This window comes from Colobus angolensis, unplaced genomic scaffold (assembly GCF_000951035.1).
Source record: "Colobus angolensis palliatus isolate OR3802 unplaced genomic scaffold, Cang.pa_1.0 Scaffold2, whole genome shotgun sequence".
NCBI lineage: Eukaryota > Metazoa > Chordata > Mammalia > Primates > Cercopithecidae > Colobus > Colobus angolensis.
The window spans coordinates 3,555,432-3,561,431 of record NW_012115154.1 but is presented as its reverse complement, the minus strand read 5'-3'; the positions used below and the strand labels follow the sequence as shown (position 1 = coordinate 3,561,431).

General features: G+C 41.4%; 1 protein-coding gene across 6 annotated transcripts in view; it reads left to right on the top strand.

Annotated features, from left to right (window-relative positions):
* The first annotated feature begins 246 nt into the window (after positions 1-246).
* Positions 247-6,000, top strand: part of CNOT4 (CCR4-NOT transcription complex, subunit 4) — a 155,752-nt gene continuing 149,998 nt past the window's right edge. For all 6 annotated transcript variants that reach the window (XM_011941251.1, XM_011941248.1, XM_011941250.1 and 3 more), the window contains exon 1: positions 247-519. The gene's annotated coding sequence lies outside the window, so the exon portion shown is untranslated. The remainder of the gene's footprint in view (positions 520-6,000) is intronic.

The window sequence follows — 6,000 nt, the reverse complement described above, 5'->3', positions numbered from 1 at the left end:
GATATGGAATGACTAGTGAAAACCGCCGACCAAATGACATTGAAGAAGCACACGCGCGCAGAGAAGGAAGCAAAACACGAAGAAAGGCTCAGTCCAGCAGCCACGTGAGGTGAGCGATCTCCTCCGCCCTCTGAGAGAGGACTTCAACTCCCGGCGTGCCCCTGGGCGGTTACCCTCCAAGGACTCCAACTCCCAGGGTGCTGCGGGAGCGGCCACCGCAACCTCCCACTCAGCCGCCCGCCGCTCCTCCCGCCCCTCCCCCGCCCCGCCTGGCCGGATCGGCGTGCGCCTGCGCACGGGAGGCCGGAGGAGTCTTACCCTAATGTAAGATGGTGGCCCGTCTGGCTGTGGAACCCACCGAAAGCTGAGAGTGTCTCTCTCAGCCGTAAAGGTCGGACTCGCTGAAGCAATCAGGCCCGGTTCTGAAGAGTTTTTTCCCCGACGCTCGTTCGGTGTTTTCTTGTGAGGACGCGGCAGCGCGTGGAGTCGGCTGAGGGAAAAGCGAGGCAAGGCAGGCGGGTGAGTCTATGCGGGGCTGGGCTTAGGGGAAACCCGGGGCTGACCGGCTACGAGAGAGCGGAGGCTTCGCTGGGACTGTACAGGCCGCACCCCCCTTTCTCCCCACCCCCCGCCTCATCTTCACCCTCCTCCTCCTTGGTCTTCTTCCTCCTCCTCCTCCTCTTCGCTCTCCTCTTTACGCCACAGCAGTTACCATCAGGAAAAGCGAGCGGGTCAGAAGGCAGCGCGGCGGCAAGCAGCGACTCTCCTTCGAGAATTTCTTTAATTGGGGAGCCGTGGCGGCTTTTGGTCTCCAGCTTTTCCCCCTGCATTTTCATAGGGGCAGGATTCTTAGGTCTCAGTCCTCCTTGTTTCCCCAACCCCCTATTCCCTGTCTGACGTCTTTTCCCACTGGCCCCCGTCTCCCAAGACCAAAGCCATCACTTCCACTCTGACCCGTGTTGCTGCTGCTGCTGCTCGTTAATCCCACTGCTCATTGCCCACTCGTCCTACTGCTTGTTTTTTGCTCCACTGCTACCACTCTGGAGTTAGCCTTTGCCCCCCTCTGGTGCTTGCAATCAGCCCACAGTGTATCTGCCACACTAGGGCTTCTTCCGATTTGCAGTCTTTCCTTCCACCACATCTGTCATCTTAAAGCTGCCCCTTAAGTGTCTAGATTATGCTTCTGCTCCTGCTAACCCACCTGTTTCTCAGCCTTCTTGAGAATTGTCCGTTCCTTACCTCTTTCCTGTACAGATCCTTTCAATATACACTTCCAGAAAAAGGGATGCCCCGTGGTGGCCCTTGAAAAGTAAAGGAAGTTGGGAAGTGAATGAAGTGAGGTAGGATAGTATTAAACGTTATGAGTAAAGATCTTTTATTCAGGCTACTCCGGAGGGGACCGTTTTCGTTTTGCTTTCAGTGATCTATTGGTCGCTTCTTCGCTCCGTTGTGTTAGGACGTGGCTTTTTTCTTTTTTTCTTTTTTTCATTTTGAACCGGTTTTTACCATGCTACTAAGCGTCCTTTGGATTTTCTCTGCCCAGGACACTTAGTGTGGGCTCTGATTTATACCAATATTAACCCCAGCATTTCAAAATAAGATAAATTTGGCGCACATACAGAATTCATCTGTGAACTCCGCTAGCAAATATAAGTGATATTTTGATTACATGTGGGTTATATGTGGGTTCTGTATTGAGACTTGATTTTTGACTGAGTTTTATTGATGTTCAGCTTAATTGATGACATTTATGATTTGAGTGGAAATTTCCTTTCCAGTTAATATCAGATTAACTTCTTGTTTTTGGATTTGGGAAGTTCTCTTGACATTTCTAGGATGATAGTTATCTGAATAAATTGTCTTCTCTTGAAAATCCATTAGGTATGTATGCAAAAGAAAAATCGATGTTTTTATATAAACCTAAGTTTCTCGTATTTTTCTCATAGAAAAGAAGGGGGCTGGGAAAAGAATGACAAAGCTGTGCACATACATGCATTTGGTGGAACTCACTGTCATTGTTATCTACAGTAAAAAGCAGAAAACTGGAAGCAAGAGGTGGCTTGTGATGTCCATGTTTTGGTGAAAGCAAAATTAAGATGTACTGACTAATGGTATAATGGGAAGAAGCAGCCCTGGCTATAATCAGACCACTGTGAAATAAAGAATTACCAGAAAAGCAACCAGGATTACATAGTGCAAATACATACATCCTAAGTTTAAACATGACATACATGACATTGCATTCTTAAGATATATGTAAAAATGTTTAACATCAGTGACGGTCCATTACTGGGTTATTGTAATTTTTACAAATTTTACCTGTAAAATTTGAAATCTTAACATTTGGCATTATGTTCACTTGGTTGTGATAAATGGTCTGTTTTACCAAATGTAAACTAAGGTTAGAAAACCTGTTTATAAAACTTTTTTCTTTCAGCCACTTAAGCCCCAATTTGGGGGACCAAATAAATACTCTTAGAACTGCAAGCAATTTATATAGCAAACTTTGTCCTAAGTTACAACTTGAGTTTTTTTTTTTTTTTAAATCACTTACATTTCGTTTATCAGAGGAGTGTATTTAATAGTTGATCTTTAACTCTAAAAAATATACTTTTTGTTGTTGTAATACACTGGTGGAGAAGCTTTCCACTTTGAACAATCCTAACACAGGTTTAAAAACTCTTGGCAGTCATGCTTGGCTGAATTGTAAGCAGTTGAGTTCTAGGAGAGGACTGTTTGTCTGGTAGAAGGGAGTAAATGATTTTAATACATCTTTTTTTTTTTTTAAATGGTGTTTGTCTCACGAAATATTTTCTCCCCTCATACTTTTTGCTTGCAGTTACCGAATTCTTCATTTCGGCCCTCTGAAGTCAAAAGGAATTTACTTTTGTATCTTTAGTACGTTTAAAGAAGACATCTAAAGTTCTTTAGTATTTTGATAGGAAATAGGGAGCTGAGATTTCTAAATATTTTTGCGTGGTTTCAGTTTTTTGATCTAACATTATGAACACTGCAGCTTCATACTTTCATGGTTTCTTTTGATAATTTGGAATAGTTTCTGCCAGGTTCAATAGTTGAATTCTTGAGATCAATAGATTATTTCTGTAAGAAGGTTTTGAATATGAATCACTTAAAGTTGGCCTATTATAAAATTAGGATGAGACAGTTATACTCAAATGCAAAGTACAGAAAAATAAAATTGTTTTTGTATTGCCCTTCAACTTGAGTCTAAAAGGGAGTACTAGCGATAACTTGCAACTCATTACTTTGTTGAAGAAAGAGGGTGTTGCCAGAGGATGAACTCCTAGCTTTAAGGGAGTTTTATTTTAAAAATGATTTTGTGTGCTTTAAAGGAATAAAAAAAATCCTATCAGTTTAAGCAGTTTGGATTTAGAAATCTTCTCTTTTTCCCCACCCTACTCTTGGCTTTAAAAGGAATCTATATTCTTCAGTTTAATAAATTTATCTTTTTGTTGTTTTGTGTGAGAAAAATATTAAATTTTCTTTTCTTTCTCTTTTTTTTTTTTTGAGACAGAGTCTCACTCTGTCACCCAGACTGGAGTGCAGTGGTACAATCTTGGCTCACTGCAACCTCCGCCTCCGGGGTTCAAGCGATTCTCCTGCCTCAGTCTCTTGAATAGCTGGGATTACAGGCGCGTACCAGCTCGCTCGGCTAAGTTTTGGATTTTTAGTAGAGATGGGGTTTTACCATGTTGGTCAGTCTGGTCTCAAACTCCTGACCTCATGATCCGTCCACCTTGGCCTCCCAAAGGGTTGGGATTACAGGCGTGAGCCACCATGCTGGGCCTAAAATTAAATTTTCTAATGTGACTGCAAATAGTACTCAATTAAATATATTTAAACTTAGTGTTATTATTTTTATAGATCATTTAAGTAAAATGGTTTTAATTTGTGAAAAGTTCAGCCTCTGGTGAAAATTCAGTTAGTTAGCTCTCTCACAGTAACTATAATACTGTCTTGACTCTTTATGAAGGAAGTTACATTCAGCTCAGTTGGTTCCGAAGAAAACAGTAGGGAAATAGGTTATAGAGATTTTTGCTGTTCTAGAAACAGTATAACTAGAATGTACTACATAGTTTTCTCAAAGGATTTCTTAATCTAAATGGAACTTGTAAATGGTTTTTATCCCACTGGAATAGCGTGTATTGGATAAAACTTGTTTAACACATTCTGAGATTTTGTAATATTTTATGTTACCTCAAAGATATTAGGAAAAATCTGCAAATATCCATTCCTGAATAAAAGATGGCAATATCCTCAATATTTTAAAGATTATAGTATATTCATATTTTTCTCAAAAGTCGAGTAAGCAAATTAAAAAGCTAGCATAATTTACCCAGTTATTTTTGTAATGCAAGGAAAGAAGATATGTGGGACTTTTTAATCATGCGTTTCGTGGTTTTCTAAAAGATCTTCACAATTGTTTTTAATCTTGTTATGTGGACTTCTTTATTAGAAAAGATTATGTGGTAAATGTCAACTTTTCTACTATAATAGAATCTAACTGGTTCTGTGATACGTTTCTTTTTTCTTTTCTTTTTTTTTTTTGAGACAGGGTTTCGCTCTGTCGCCCAGGCTGGAGTGCAGTGGCACAATCTCTGCTCACTGCAAGCTCCACTTCCCGGGTTCACACCATTCTCCTGCCTCAGCCTCCCTAGTAGCTGGGAGTACAGGTGCCCGCCACCACGCCCAGTTAATTTTTTTTTGTATTTTTAGTAGAGACGGGGTTTCACCATGTTAGCCAGGATGGTCTCAATATCCTGACTTCGTGATCCGTCTGCCTCAGCCTCCCAAAGTGCTGGGATTACAGGCGTGAGCCACTGCACCTGGCCAACACATGTCTTTTGTATGATATGATTCTTTTATTATTTAATTATGAAGTTTATAGAAAATTTCACCACTATTTTGGCCCCTTAGATTTTAGTACTTAGATTTTAGTAGCATATTTTTCTTTTATCAGAAGAGAGAAATTACAAGCTACCAAAAATAAGATGATTACTTTTATTTGGTAGGAAAACCTAACTTTAAGGATGGTATAACACAGTTTGAGTATGCTTATTTTTCCTCTTAACCGGTTTGTTTGTGAGTATGACATTTTTTCTTTCCCCCTCTCCCGAGACGGACTCTTGCTCTGTCACTCAGGCTGGAGTGTAGCTGTGTGATCTTGGCATACTGCAGCCTCTGCCCCCCGGGTTCAAGCAATTCTGCCTCAACCTCCCAAGTAGCTGGGATTACAGATGCCCGCCACCACACCCAGCTAATTTTTGTATTTTTAGTAGAGACAAGGTTTCACCATGTTGGCCAGGCTGGTTTCGAACTCCTGACCTCGTGATCTGCCTGCCTCAGCCTCCCAAAATGCTAGATTACAGGTGTGAGCCACTGTGCCCGGCCTCAAGTATGGCTTCTTTATTATTAAACTCTGTTCATACAGGAGAGTTGTCCTGTTTTAAGCTTTAATTGCTTTGGGTGATGGGCAGATGGTATATTGCTGTTAGGATAAGTCTTGCTATTTGTATAGGTGTGTATGTCAGATAACTGTTCAAAAATAACTTTTTAAAAGTATGGCTACTAAAATCTCACCTCTTGAGTTTTAAAGCAGTTATGGAGTAGAATTTGAAATCAAAATAATCAAAATTGGCTTGTGGATATGCCTGAAACCAGTTTGGAAAAAATGTCAAGGCAAAAACGCAGTGTAATTAGTAGAATAAAATGCTTTCACTTAAAAATAGTAGATGTGACTGGGCACGGTGATTCACGCCTGTAATCCCAGCACTTTGGGAGGCCCAGGTGGGCTGATCACGAGGTCAGGAGTTCGAGACCAGCCTGGCCAACATGGTGAAACCCCATCTCTACTAAAAATACAAAAAGTAGCTGAGTGTGGTGGCGTGTACCTATAATCCCAGCTCCTCGGGTGGCTGAGGCAGGAGAATCACTTGAACTTGGGAGTCAGAGGTTGCAGTGATCTGAGATTGCACCATT